The sequence below is a fragment of the Fukomys damarensis genome, unplaced genomic scaffold, assembly GCF_012274545.1.
Source record: "Fukomys damarensis isolate Sample0158 unplaced genomic scaffold, DMR_v1.0_HiC HiC_scaffold_2, whole genome shotgun sequence".
Classification (NCBI taxonomy): domain Eukaryota; kingdom Metazoa; phylum Chordata; class Mammalia; order Rodentia; family Bathyergidae; genus Fukomys; species Fukomys damarensis.
Window position 1 is genome coordinate 51,649,850 of NW_022900914.1, and position 15,895 is coordinate 51,665,744.

Below are 15,895 nucleotides of genomic sequence, written 5' to 3' on the forward strand. Positions count from 1 at the left end.
TATTGGTACTGGGGATCATACTCAGGTCCTTGTGCTTGCAAGGCAGGTGGCAGAACCACTGAGCTAAATCTCTAATCCAGTGTTAATTTGATTCTAAATCCAGGGAAAGACGCAACCAAAAAAGGGAATTACAGGCCAACCTCCCTACTGAACATAAATGCAAAACTCCTTAAAAAGATACTGGCAAACAGAATAGAAAGGGTAACCAAGAAGATTATGCACCCTGACCAAGTCATATTTCTCTCAGGGATGCAAAGATGGTTCAACATACACAAAACAATAAATATAATACACAACATTAACAGAATCAGTAACACAAACCATACGATCATTTCAATAGATGCAGAAAAAGCATTTGACAAAATTAAACACCCATTCATGTAAAAAGCCCTGCAGAAAATTGGAATAGATGGTCTTTATCTCAACTTGATAAAGAATATCTATTAAAAACCAACAGCCAACATCATAACTAAAGGGTCAAAAACTGGAAACCTTCAAGCTAAAATCAGGAGCAAGAAAAGGATGTCCACTCTCCCCCTCGTGTTTAATATAGTCTTGGAAACATTAGCCATGGCAATTAGAAAAGAGAAAGAAATAAAAAGAATAAAGATAAGAAAGGAATAATTTATACTGTCATTATTTCCTGATTGTATGATACTCTACATAGAAGACTAAAAAAAAACAAACTGCTGAAAGACTTTAATACTTAATTGTTGGATTCAGTATGGTAGCTGGATACAAGGTTAACACACAAAAATTAATATCTTTTGTACACAAAAACAGATTAGCTGAGATAGAAATTAGAGAAACAGTCTCTTTCACAATAGCACCAAAAAATGAAATACCTAGGAATCAATCTAATGAAGAGAGCAAAAGACCTTTACATTGAGAACTACAGCACTCTGAAAAAAGAGATTAACGAAGATATATGAAAATGGAAAGATATCCCTTATTCCTGGGTAGGAGGAACCAATGTAGTGAAAATGGCCATACTTCCAAAACTGCTATACAAATTCAGTGCAATCCTGTTAGAAATGCTAATAGCACATTTCACAGAATTAGAAAAACCATACAAAAATTCATCTGGAACCAGATGAGACCTAGAATAGCAAAAGCCATTCTAAGCAACAGAGATGTGGCAGAGGGTATTACAATTATCCACTTAATGCTACTGCAAAGCTTCTTGTATAAAAAAAGCATGGTTCTGGCAAAGAAACAGACCTAAGGAGCAGTGGAATAGATTAGAAGATGCAGAAACAACTCAAGACATACTCAGCTACCTCATCTCTCACAAAGGAGTGAACCATCCTCCTTGGAGGAAAGATAGACAATTTAATCAATGCTGTTAGAAAAACTGGATTTCAACTTGCCACGGACTAAAACTAGACCCCTACCTTTCACCCTGCAGTAAAATCCAAATGGATTAAAGATCTAAATATTAAAACAGAAACTCTAAACTTGCTGGAAGATAATTTAGGTATATCTCTTGAGGACAGAAAACACCTTATGAGCAAATCCTCATGATCTATCAAGGGAAGTAGCACAAAGAACCAAGAAGTGGAATCTCATCTTATTAAAAATCTTCTGTACTGCAAGAGAAATCACCAACAAAGCTAAGAGACAACCTACAATGTGGGGAAAAAGTTTTATTAACTGTTCCTCAGACAAAGGTCTATTATCTAGTAAACATAAAGAACTAAAAAAAATCAGACCCCAAATATAAAGACACAGTTCAAAAATGGGCATCTGAAATGAACAGACCGTTCTCAGAAAAAGTAACAGCAGCAAATAAACATATGTAAAAATGTTCAACATCACTAGTCATTTGAAGTATGCAGATGAAAACAACACCGAGATTTCACCTCATCTCAGAAAGAATGGCTGCTATCAAGAAATCAACCAATGACAAATGCTGGTAGGATTTCGGGGAGAAAGGAGCCCTTCTTCATTGCTGGTGGGAGTTCAGACTGGTGCAATCACTGTGAAAATCAATATACAGATACCTCAAACAACTAGAATTGGAAGTCCCATTTGACTCAACTCTCCCTCTGCTGAGTATCTTCCCAAAAGAATTAAAAGAATCATATCACAGTGATTAGACTTACCAATGTTAATAGTGGCATAGTTTCTAATAGCTCAAACTTGGATACAGCCCAATTTCCTATCAATTGGAGAGTGGATAAAGAAGATTTGTGTTTTTTCAAATTTTCTAAATAAAATGGAGTATTACTCAGCCACAAAGAATGAGGAAATAGAAACATTTATAATTAAGTGGATGCACTTTGCCATATTTAAGAAAAATATATAGGACATACATGTGTAAATACCAAATAGTCTCTCTGGTGTGAAAAAATAAAAGTGTAAATAAGGCTCAAAACATGTAATTGATATTGTGAAATTGGAAGAAAATGTCTAAAGGAGTGGGGGAAGTGGGAAGGGTAGGGGAAAGGAAAGAGGAAAAGAAAATATATGAGAAATTGAAAAATGTGGAAACAAAGTCTTTTTAAATAGGAAAGGGTAGAGGAGGTAAAGAGAGGGAAAGGGAATGGGGAAAAAGTAAGGACCAAAATACAGCATGTGAAGGAACAAGGTCCTAATGATGAATGAAATTTTATTGTATTCCTAAAGTATGCTAATAAACGTAATGAAAAGAAAAGTTTGAGGAGTAATCAGGCTTGACTCACACTTTGGAAAGAAACAGGTAGCTAACAGGAGATGTAGTGATATATTGGAGAGGGACATTGACATTTTGGTGCTGATCTGTCTAAGCCCTCATTAGAAAGACTGCATGAATGCTTCAGACACCTTCAGATGTGTACAGAAACTGAGTGAAACAAATACAAGCCCACATAGTATTCTTCCTTTAAAAAATAGTCTCAGAAAAATATTTTTGTCAATCAATCCACTTTGTCAACAAATATTTATTGAAAGTTTATTGACATGTATACAATTTTTAAAGGTAGTATAGGTGCAATTTAAAATAGAAGAAAAACCACAAGTAAAAGCCATGAAAAGTAACATTATGGATTCAGAATTCTGCCATACCATCTGTAAGTGCACATGCATCCCAGGGAGCAGCTGTGTGGACCAGAGTGTTGAAGCTGCAGGTGGATCCAAGCCAGGGCCCCACCCGGGCCCCAGAGGTGTGGGCATATGTACCCAAGTCACAGGCCCACCAAGAAAGGCGCTGCACAAGTGCACAAGCTTCATCCAGAATCCTGCAACACCAACAGCCACAGCCAAGGGCCCACCTGGAAAAGAACTACACAGATGCACAAGCAACAGTCAGAGGCTCCCCCTGATGGAATTGATAAGTGTCTGAAGACCCTAGCCAGAAGCATATGCACACAACAGGCATAGGGATACACAGCCCCCAGCCAAAGACCCACTGAGACAATAGCTACATAGCGGCCCCAGTGAGAGGCACAACTAGATACCATCCCAAGTGAGCAGAGGCCAAGCCAGAAGCCTACCCAGACAACAGGTGAGCTCAGGAATCTAGAAGGCGACCATTCTGAACCCAGAAATTGGTGTACTGGGAACCAGCAGAGTAAAGGCTGCTTGGTGGCTTGCTGAGAATTAAGGACTACTGCATGAGCAAAAAGTTGCCTCAACAAGGGCACAATAGGCTGCATCTGTTGAAATGAGAAGACATAGAAATAAGTCTCAAAACCAGACTTTCAGATCATCTAAGGCAGCGCCAGGGGGAACAAGAAGAACAATAGGATATTCAACCACCTAAACTCCCTGAACTGGAAATGAAAGAGGACCTGGAAAAAATATAACCAGAAATAATTTCTCAGGTAAGAGCAGAAATTGTGCCCATAGTATAAGACATGATTAATAAATATAGAGTGAACACAGATAAAAAATAGAGGATTGACAAACATAATATAGGAAATAAATGGAATCCATAAAACAAATGCAAACAGATTTCCAGATTAAAAGCTCTAGAAGTTTACACAGCAGAATAAGCCTATGCAAGGACCTTGATCTCCAAAAAAGAGAAAGATGCAACTGGAAAAGAGAACTATAGACCAATCTCACTAATGAACATAAATGAAAAAATCCTGAAGATGCTCACAAATAGGGTGCAGAAGATCATTAAGATCAAACATCCTAACCAAGTGGGATTCATCCCAGGAATGCAGGGATCATTAAACATACACAAATCAATTAATGTAATACACTATATTAATAGAGCCAAGGACATATAATCATCCCAATAAATAAGAGAAAGCATTTGACAAAATCCAACACACGTTTATAATAAAAAACCCTCCAAAAATTGGAATAGACAGTCTCTAGCTTAATTTGATTAAAGCCATCTATGAAAAACCAACAGCCAATATCATACTAAATGGTCAAAAACTGAAATCCTTTATGCTAATATCAGGAACAAGATAGGGATGCTCACTATTACCAATCCTGTTCAATATAGTTATGGAAACGTAGACAAGAGAATGAAATGTGTGTTAATGAAATGGAAGGGGTGGAAAAGTGAAAGAGCAAGAGGAAGGGCAGGGGAATGGGGGCAAAATAAGAGCTGAGGTGGATTATGTAAAGTTTCAAATTTCCAATGATGAATGTCATTACCTTGTATCCCTTAAATGTACCAATATAATTAATTTTTTAAAAAGTAACATGATGCAATGAGGATAATTTTAACTTGAGAAATACCCCACAAACATGGTGATAATGTGGAAATCAATGAACTTTGGATGCATGTTTAAGTCAATAAAATCTATTATTAGGATTTAGAATACAGTGATAAGGAAAAAGGTCCATTTTACTCTTTGTGGACTATGCATTAAATTGTGACATTTTTGATCCAGACTGAGTAAAGTAGCATGGGATTCTCTGGACCAAACCAGTGTATTTTTTCTCTAAAATCTCACTTTACTGGGTTCCCCCTGCTTAGGCGCCTCCTTTTCATTCTCTTTCCTGAATCTTCTCTAAGATTCTTAGATGAGTAGGATTCTTTTTTTATTGTTCTGTAGCTCTACTTTTATAACTAAATCCATTTTTCTCTGTTCTTAAAAATTACCCACACACTACAATTATGAATTTATTTTATTTTTATTTGTAGATATTTGCAATACATTTCCTTTCCTTGTGTGGAGTTGGTATGTGTACAGAACACATCTTAATTCCTTTTTTCACCCCCTTTTCCTTTTCTCCCTCCACCTCTTGCTCCTCTTCCCATTAGTGTGTTGATGTTTCACAAATGGACTCTACCCATGAGGACCAATCACCAGAGAGTTGGGAGAGAGCTAGCTGCAAGTGTCTCCCTCCTGTGCACTTTGATCAGTTTTTTTATTTTTATTTTTATTTTTTTACCCATCATGTGCTTCCTCTGGCTTCTTGGTCAATGTCAATGTCCTGCAGAGTGGCTTTTCCTTGTGACAGGCATCAAGGATGTTTCGTGTCTTCTTAGGTAAGTGAATCCAGTGGGGCAGTTACTGCAGCCTTCTCACCAGGCAACAGACAGCTAGCACAAGAATATCAAATTCCTGTTCTGCTATTTTTGGCCATAAGGCCATAATGCCAGGCAAAATGGATAGGAGTATAGTTAGAAAAGGATGAGCAATAAGACAAATAGAGACAAGAGATACTCATGGGGTTTTCTTATTTTCTGTGGAGAAGTTAATACACTCCCGCATGACTTTTTATCTACATGACAAATAATTCAGTGTGTTTTAAATAGCTACACAGTCCAGAAAGTACCTTGAATTCTATGCCATGAAGGAAAACATCTAAAATGTTTTTTTCTCCTCCTTTTCTCCCATCATGTGTTGAAGGACTCCAACCTTGGAAGACAGAATTACATGTTTTTCTCTTGATGGTCTTTCATTTTGAAGCTTCAGGAACTAACTCGCCTAATGGGTTTCTGAATGAAATTCAAGAAAAAGGGCCTTGTGATGAGTTGTAGTTTCTGTCCCAGCCTAAACTATTAGTGTCTACAGCCACCCTAACTTGATGTGCACTCCTTTGCATTTGCTCCTCCAGTTAGCACACTCCTCAGTACCTTCTCTTGTGACTGCGATAAAATGAGTCTGGACTGAGTTCCTATTGAGTAGGGAGTGATGGACCTGGCTTTGTGTAAGGAAGTCTACAGGTAGAATCTTTTCTCTGGGTGTTCAGCTTTCAGCAATGCCTCAGTGGACCTCTGAGGGAGGGGTCTAGATGAGATATGAAAATATGGTAGGTCTTATGGTGAGAAAATTCTGAAAAGAGTAATGCAACTGCACATAGGGATTTAACAATAAGGCAAGCAGCATTTCAAGTCAGTGGGACAGAGCATTTCATCAGTTGTGATACAAACTTGGGGCTATCAGTCTATAATTTCTCTGGAAGAGTGGACCACGTGGTCAATTAATATTTCTAAGAGATGGGAAGGAGGGAAGCTGGAAGTCTGAAGGGTGCATTTCAATCAAATATTCCTTGGTATCTGTTTGATTATTCTATCATGTGTATCTATGACTTTACTAGAATGAAAGCTAGAACAATAGACTAGGGTTTCTAGCCCTTAATTTTGACAAGCTCTTGACATCCTCTAATTTCCTCATCTGTGAATAGGATGGATAACAGCCTGGTGCCTCACAGTAAGCTACTAAATTTTACTTAGTAGAGGAATGCATTCAAATGTCTACCTCTTAATTGGTTGGTGGACAGGCAAATGTGTTCTATCTATACAATGACAGAATGCAATGAATATGTGAAGGATTCTCATAGTCAGCTACATGGCTGAAGCTTGAAAATAATCTGCTGAATGAAAAAAGCCACTTAAAAGGTCATGTGCTGCATGATTCCTTGTGTAGGTAAGATTCAGATAGGAAAGTGCAGAGAGATTAGTGGGTAAGACTGCTAACAGGTTACAAGGATTTCCCTTAGGGATGATGAAAATGCTACGAATCCCCTAGTGGGTAAATGCAATAGGCTGTACTTTTAAATGGTGGATTTTATTACATGAATTTTAGCTAAAGAAGTAATTTTGAAAATCTAAATTATTAATTTTCCCCTGGTGCGGGTCCTCTGCCTTTGTCTTCTGCTGGCTCCACTTCATTCCTTTTCTTCCCACCATTCTCCCGATCCATCACCCTGTATCCTATCACACCCCAATCCACTCTTGACCTCTTCCCCTATCCCTATTCCTCTGGAGAAGGCTGGTGGTTGTGTCCTGCAGCTGATAGAGGGCATCTCTGTGTGCAGACCAAACAGCCAACCTGCCCAAATATATGGTTCACCCACAGTGGAAATGTCACTGCAAGCCGGATCTTCTTGTGCTCTCTGTGAGAAGGCGAGAGTCCCAGAGGGTAGCATTCGCATGGTTTGTGGGTGGCGGGCATGGAAGGCAACTCAACTTCATATTCACTCACCCTTACTGAGAAAGTTTGATCTGCCCAGCTTTGACCCCTGGATGCTGTGCCCTGCAGGCCAGGTTGGCCCACTGTGGGCACTCTCCCACTCTGTGAACACTTCAGAGGGCCTTAGGTTCCAGACTGAAGCCTTGCTGCCTGCCCATGTGACAGAATCCCAGCCCATTGCTCAATCTCACTGTAAAGGGACACAGTGATATTGGCCTTGTGTGCTTGAAAGTCAGTTAAAGTCATGCAGCTGTGCTGCCTTGGTGCATAGGTAATGTGGAGGTAGTGCTTTCTATTCCAGGGCATGTTCTGGGTGGGTCTTATGCTACTGCACCTCATTTGGCAAGGCCTCAGCATATGTGCTGCCCCCAGGATTACAGTGAAGCCTGGCCACACCCTTGTAATTTAACCAGTGTTTGGGAGCCACCTTTCCCAATTGTAGTCTCAAATTGTATTTTCTAAAATGCCTACTTAGTCCATCTGAAGACAGGAGGCCTTTTTTCCCAGATAGATGTTTTGCCATTCCTCTGGTCACCTCCAACCGATCTGATGCCATCTTTACCCTTTCCAAAATGCATTCCTTTCACCCTGGCACCAGACTTTGCATCTCCAGTCATTTTAACCCATTACTGGTTCTTATTGTAAGCCCATATCATTTCTCCTCTTTGGACTTCCTTGGCTCAGATCTTATTTCTTTCTCCTTCAGTTCTTATCTTGTGTGCCCATTTTCTCCCATTCAATTTTAAATTCCTTCTTTCTAACGCAGCCTTTGATTCCACTTGGTACAACACAGTGTACACCATCTCAGTACTCAAAAAGGTGTCTATTCCTTATCTGTTGCTTCTTCTGTAGCAGTCTACTGAATGGTATATTAAACAGTATATTAGAATGAACATGTTTTTATCCATCTCTCTGATACATCTATGTGGAAAGCCACACAGTACCTGATATGCTATTTACAGCCCTAGCAGCTCTCATCTTTCATACCCATAGTACAGAACAACTTCCTTGTCTTTCTCCCTCTGCCTTGAAAACTGAAGCTTCCCTGAAGAGCTGTGTTTGGTGGCCAGCTCCTGCACTTGCTGAGCCTGCCTCTTCATGGCTTTCCATTCTGACCCCTGTTCTTCTGAGTTGGCTTGGCATTACTGGTTCAGGAATACTGGGTTTTCCTCCTGAAAACTGGTTTTTAGCTGAAACCTTGGAGGAGAAACTGGCTTTTCAGCTTAGGCAGGGACCAGCCCTTTGTCACAGAAGTGGCTCCCAACAGAAATAGGCAGGTGGTGATGTTGCATAGATGCAGGCCTAGCAGTGGAAGATGGAAGAAAGCTAAGCTGGGTCAAGGTGGTTGAGCCCAGTTGGCTGACATTGTCTGGGATGGCTGAGCTGGTGAGTTGTTGGCAGCAGCTGGTTGGGTTGACTGAGCTGTGCTCATAGCAATAGGCCAGTCAGGGTAAGCTGCAGTGGGCCAATGTAAGGCTAGGGGCTGCTGCCTTTGAGACATGGTTCATGTTTGAGGCCTGCCTGGGCTGTGAAAAGGCAAAGGTATTAATTTGACCTTCCCAGGTGGTGGTATCTGATGTGGGGATGGAAACGGAACCTTTTTATCAACACTGCTGTGTGGTTTCAGAGAGCTGATCTGAGCCCTATCAAGCTCCTTCACCTCATAAGGGACCGCAGCCACCATTCTGCTGTTGGCGATGGCTTGGGGTCTTTGGAGCTGCTCGAGGCTCCCAGGGACCTGGAAGAGAAGAGTGAGCTCTCTTGTCAGTCTTCTTCCCCAGAGTGTGGAAAACCTGCACTGACTCCATCATGTGCACACCTAGGCAGTTGAGAGGCTTTTGAAAGACCTCTTGGCCAACCACAGGCTAATTTCTCTTGTGCTTCATGTTGGGAATGTTTAGCTTCTCTTCTGCAATGACTTTATTTCCCAATTGCTTCTTCTTTTATGCTTTTCTGCACTTGCCTTCTCTAGTCCTCTTGGACCTTGCTTATTCACAGACCTTAATTTTCCTGGTCCTGCTAAAGATGCTCTCAGAGGTTTGCTGTTGTAATGCTTGGCAGTGTTCACAAGAGCCCTTTCACTAGCCACTGCAATACAAACAAACATTTCTCACTCTGAAAGATCCTGGGGTCTTTCAGCTGGATTTTACCCTCAGGTGCTCCAGTGACTGGCCTAGAGGCTTTTTCTTGTTCTTCCTCATTTGGCACAAAGGGACCTTTTGTGACACCTGACTTCTGCAAGCAATTCACTGCTGTGGCTCCAGCATCTTTGACTTCAGTGGCTATAGGATGACTGGATTGGTCAAGAGCATCCAAGGAGTAGAAAAACAGGAGAAAGTGAATGTCTTCCACCAGGGCAGCAAAGTCTGCCCAACTTGGGTTGGACTCAATTCCCTTATCAAGTATTTCTGCATCCTTGAGAGTCAAGCATTTCTTTCCCTGGTGGGCATCTTCAGACCAAGGTCAGGTGTTTAGGGGGGGGCATCGGCTTGTGAAGATCAGGGAATGCTAAGGGAAGGAGTGACACATCTTGCTTGCTTGTTAGGATCTGGCAGGCATCCAGAAGCTTTGAAAACTTTGTTTCCATCTCATCCCTGGTCTTCAGTGGTCCCTGGCTTAGAGCCAATGCCAAGAAATAAGTAGAACACTGTACTAGAGCTTTCACTGAACTTTCCCCGGGCTCGGGTGGTGGACTCCTCTCAAGTGCCAGGGTCTTCTGCTACCATGGACCATAGGGAATTCCAGGGGTTGTGGCAGACACTGTATGTAGCTGCAGGTTGCAGTCCCAGGGATATCTTCATCTCTGGAGACATTTCTGTCACAGTAAAGGAATCAAGGAAAAAGTCAGCTCTTGATTAATGAGTTAGTCTCCCTGAACACCAGCCCAGCAGTCAGCAAATACAGACAGTTGGATCTCTGCCCATTGATAGAAATAGTGGTGGTGATAAAGGAGGCTCAGTCCGTAAATGTCTTAACACCAGTCTCCACTTCAGCCGTCTACTATTCTGGTTCTCCTCAAGGTATCACAGAAATGAGTTTCCAAGGTGGATACTTAAAGTAAGAAGGGAAAGTAATAAGTTTAGAATTCTGAAGGGGGATCCCGTCTGTACCTTTGTAGTGGTGAGTCCACATAACCATAGGATTGTAGAGCCAAGTTCTCCAGATGGCACAGGCCTTATCACACTCTGATTGTAAGTAGTTCACCTGACTTCCTTATTGGTAGGCAAGGTGCAGGCTGTGTCCCTGACTCAAAATGTGTGTTGGTATCTCCTAAACCAGGCTGGCAGACAGTGATGGATCCACTGGGGTAATGGCATTGGCCTGGACCATCTTGGGTGTGGAAGCACCTGCTGTGCTGTGGTTAGTGACAGCCAGCGTGAAGGCCCCCAGACCCATTTTCAGAGCTTCCTGTGATATCCCACTGCCACATACCAGACATCTGGCTGTTCCCAGTAAGCCTTGCAAACCTAGTTATGGAGAATGTTGGTAAAGATAGGCACTAGCTGGGACTGGCTGGGATGAGGTGGCAGAAGCCAAGTGCCAGAGCTGAGACTCTGGAAGAGTGCAGGCACTTGCCATTAAGAAGCAGCTTTGCTGATCACAGGAAGGAAGAGATGCAGAGAACCAGAGGTACCAAAGGATGGTGGGCTTTGGACATTTTCTAGAGGAAGCAAGAGGGCTATGGAAACATGGGTGAGACTGACAAATTTCCACTATATTTGAGCACCGATGTTATCTCTCCTATGGTTTTTGCAATCCAGAAGCCTCTGATACCAACATTCCATCAGATTTTAGCAATGAAACAATTTCAAAATTTCCATTAAGTGCAGAGCAGTTTGGAAATCTTCTGATGAACTCCCTTTTCTTCTGCCAGAGGCACAGACGACACAAAAGGTCCCATTTATCTGGGCTCCCAGGGCCAAAGGTGGCCTTCTCCCTACACTGTGCTGCCCTTGAGCCTACACTCCCGCTGCCTCACTAAGTAAGTCATGGAATTGAATCCTTTCAGACCTAAGAGATGCTTAGAAAACTTCTAACATTATCAGTTTATGTGTGAGGAAAGAGGATCCGAGTGGTTACACTGACTTGGTCACGTTCTGTACTGGTTTAAGCATCAGTACAAGGTTACAAAACCAGACTCTTCCCAGGATTTTGTGTACTGAACACAGGCCAGAACCCAGGAGGAATGGACATTTCACCTATGCATTTTTGCTACTCCCTCACAAGAAGACAATGTGGCTCTTGCCATTGTCATCTTCAGTGTCTCATTTTGCTTGTGTAAAAACCCTTGCTGTTTCCCAGGGGTCATTTACAACTCAATGTAGTCATGAACTTTAAAAAAGTCACTCCTTCCCCTCACCAAGCTTCTGATCCTAAGTCAAGGTGACTCTCTGAGGGTTAGTTTCTCAAGAAGTGTTTCTGGGAAGAGAAATATGCTCTAAACTTTCTGATTTGTGAGTTGCTAGTCTATAAAATAATCATCAAAATAAGCACAAAGACAGTTCATCCATGAATGAAAGGGACGTATTACATATATTATGTATAGATGATGATAGAAGAGGTTCTGCAAAGGTAGAGAGAGAGAGAGAGAGAGAGAGAGAGAGAGAGAGAGAGAGAGAATGAAATGAAGAACATATAACCTCACAGAATGAAAGGGAATATAGGGATGTTAATGAAAATTGAGGAATAAGCATCAAAGCATAGTTCATTTACTAGTTTGTTTAGTAAGCAAACATCATATACTAGTCAGTTTAGCAAGCATGAAAGAGTAGTCAATTTAGAAAGATAGGAAGTGCTGTTATAGATGCACCATTATGAAAGTGAACATATTTGTATGGAAAATGATAAGCCAGAAACAGCCCACAGTGATAGTGATTTTGAGGAAAGTTCTCCTGAATAGATGTTGGCAGAGAAACAATTTTAGTCAAAAGGGCATAGCAAGGCTTAAATTGCAATAAATGTGAACATCTAAGTGGCCATAATGTATGGATTCCTATAAAACTTGATATGGAGATAGGCATGGTGGTGCATCTCTGTAGACCCAGCACTCAGAAGGCTGAGGTAGGAGGATGGCTTCATTCTAGATCTCAGAGGCCAGAATGGGCAATGTAGCAACACTCTATCTCAAAAACAAACATACAAACAAAACACAAAAAGGCAAAACCGGCATAGTATGGCAAGTAAAATAAGACTGCCTCTGGTAGCATATGAGGAAACATTTTTGTGGGATAGTAATCAATCTGTGTTGTGTCACATCCTTAATGATTGGTCATAGGGGAAAACAGATCTCTAGATTTACAGTTCAAGACCTTCCTCTAGTATCCCAATGACTCTGGTTTCCTTTAGGGGATTTATTTCGGAGAGGAGGAGATGATTAATATAAAAGAGCTTTGAAATTATCATGCCTTACCTGACATAGTAGAGGCCAGGTAACAGCAAATGCAGACACAAAAGACTAGGAGAGGATATTGGAGGATATGTGGTTGGCTGAAGCCAAAGAAAGCATGTTTCCTGTAAGAAGGGCTCTGGTTGTTATTCACTGGCAGTGATCCAGACTTCTTTTCATACAACTCCATGGAAACCCCAACGTTCTATAGGTGGAGGTAGATTTGGTAGTTGGATGATGTCACAAAACGGGCAGTTGAAAAGTCTGAGGTAGCCAACAGGAAGATTTTCAGTCAAAAGATGGGATTGGTTGGCAAGAATGTGATTGATTTAGAATAGTATCTAAATGGCCGAACAAGCTATGGGGTAGTGAGATCCAGAGACTCACACATGTGTGTCCTTTGCTCCAGTGTTCTCATGTTTAGGAGACAGCTTCAGAGTGTCTTACATAATCTGTAGTAAATTTATTTCTATTGTATTTATTATATTTCACAAAATAATGGCTAATATTCTACCCATGACTATGTATTATATGCAGAGTTAATATTCTCTGGAAAGAGGGAAACAGTCCTCTAGGTACGGCAATGGTATTTGTTCTGAAACTATTGTGGTCCATAGGATTAATGAATTTACTGCAGCTTTTAAGAACCAAAGAAAAGGAATGAGAGAGCTCTTTGAATAACCTGGTTGAAGAGGAGGGTGAAGCCTACTGAGTGCAGCTTATAGGGAATGATGAGGTCCAAAGCTTTTCTCCCTTAGTTTGTTCTCTTTGTGCTAGGCTGGGCCACTCCAGGTTGGACTCACATTTCTCTTTGCTGTCTTCCCCCACCTTCACTGGAGGACTCATTTCTTGGATGAACCTTGATTTTGCATTCTTACTTACATATATTGTTTCCTCTCAACTATCCAAAGCTGGGTGTCTATCTATCTATCTATCTATCTATCTACTATGCATTTTTTATTACTGCAAGTTTGCAACACTTTAAAGTTGTTGTGTGGACTTGGTGCATGTATATAATACATCTTAATTCCTTTTTTCATTCCCTTGATCTTCCCATTTGAGACACCTACTTCTTATTATCTTTTTTTAGTGTGCTCTTTAGATAGTTTGTGTTTTCTTTTGTTTGTTTGTTTGTTTGGTACATGGTATCAAACTCAGGTCCTTGTGCTTGCAAGGCAGGTGGAGGCACCACTGAGCTAAATCCCCACCTAATTTGGGTTTTTAATGTAAGAGAAACCTGTGAATTTCAGCTTGGGGGTCTTATTTATTTCATTTAATATTATGGTGTCAAGGTGCATCTTTACACTTGGATTCACATCCATGTCATATGTATATCTATCTCTATGTTTATATTGCTATATCTATCTTTATCAGATAGCCATACTCTTAGTGAACCTGGATAGCCTTTTCCCCCAAATTTTCTGTGTCCATAGTTATCATGTAGTAATGACATTTTCTATCCATTGTAGTCAGAAACCAAAAAGTTATATTTTGTTCCTCCCAGTTCTTGATTCCTTATGTCCTTTGAATCAACAATCCTGTCCATATATAAAATTCATCATTAGGACCCACACTTGATTATTTCTCTTTCCTCAGGACCTATTTTTCCTTCAATAGCTTCATACCCAGTGCTGCTGCTGTTTCCACCTTGGCATCTTTGTAACATCTCCACAAGTCTATCAGAGCGACCTTGTGTAACCTTAATTATGTGGCTCCTCAACCCTGTCAAAAAATCTTTTGCCAGCTTCTCATGGCACTAAAGATAAGATACAAATTTCCTGCTGTTACATAAGTGACTTCCGTGCTCTGGCCTCTTGTGTCTGTCTCCCAGTCTCACTAAGCTCTTTCCACACTGGCTTCCGTGCTGACCCTTGAGCAACTCAGCTTTTTACTGTCTCAGAAAACACATTGTTTTCTCCACCTAGGGAGCAGTCTTCTGATATTTCTCATGTCTGACTTTTTCTCTTATTTTAGGTCTCAGCAAAATGTCCACTGGCAAAGGTTTCCCTGAATGATGTTTTTTAAAGTTGTTACTAGCCCTTTTCCATACAAGTGTATGGAACGTGTATATACAAGCACGTGCGTGAGCACACACACACACACACACACACACACTCAGAACTTTTCTGTATCACATCACTCTGTTTCTCTACCTATGTGAGATTGTGATTGTGTTTATGATCTAGTATACAACGTGTTTCTCCCCACTCTGATATAAGCTCCATGAGGGCAGAGGCTTATCCTTTTGTTTTCCAGCAGACACAAATAACTTCTCCATAAATGCTCTTATAAATGAATTAGGATGTCATAGGCTTTTATTTTAGAGGAATTTTTCCAACAAAATGTACACAGTCATAGAGATCTATAGCTTTAGCTTTAAATGTGAAGCTAAATATGAAACAACAGAAGTGGCTTTAGGTGGGTGCTATTTACTTTAACATGAATTCAATATATTTACATTTAAAATGCCAGGCAAAACATTCAATTATTAGTAAGGACTGCAGTTAAGTGGTAGAGTAGTAAAGGGCGGAATGCTACTGCAAATGTGCAAGGTTTAAAAACAAGGGTTTAAGATTTGTCTTGCGGAAGTCATTTATAAAATGCTGAATTACAAAGTATTTTGTAAGGGGACCCATAGTTCATCTAAAGCCAAGCAACTGTAAATTTTTATGTATCTGTAAAACTCAAATGCACTTGCAGCTAAAAAAAATATTCTTCTCTGTTTCTATCCTATTAAATACCATCATATCCCAAAAATTTTCAGGAAGTTTTGTAACCATTTCCCTGTCATTTACCTTGATGCTGAGAGGACATGTCCTGGGGAGGTAAAGCCACACTATGTGGGACCAGCAAACGCTCTGAGAACAATAAAGTATGCATCTCCACTCTCAGATCAGTACCCTCTCACATTTTGTGGGTGAGGGAATCTCCTTCCTCACTGGCTTAGCTTTGGTATTAGAAGAATTAAGGTAATTAGAATAGTGACCATAAGAGGCTAGGAAAGACAGGAAGGTAGGAGGTGGGGGCACAGAGGAAAACTGTACAAGTACCAAAATACTATTAGATAAACAGTAGAACAAGAAGTCCTGTTGTTCTACAGCACAGTACAGTGATTATAGTTTACAACAATTTGTTATGTATT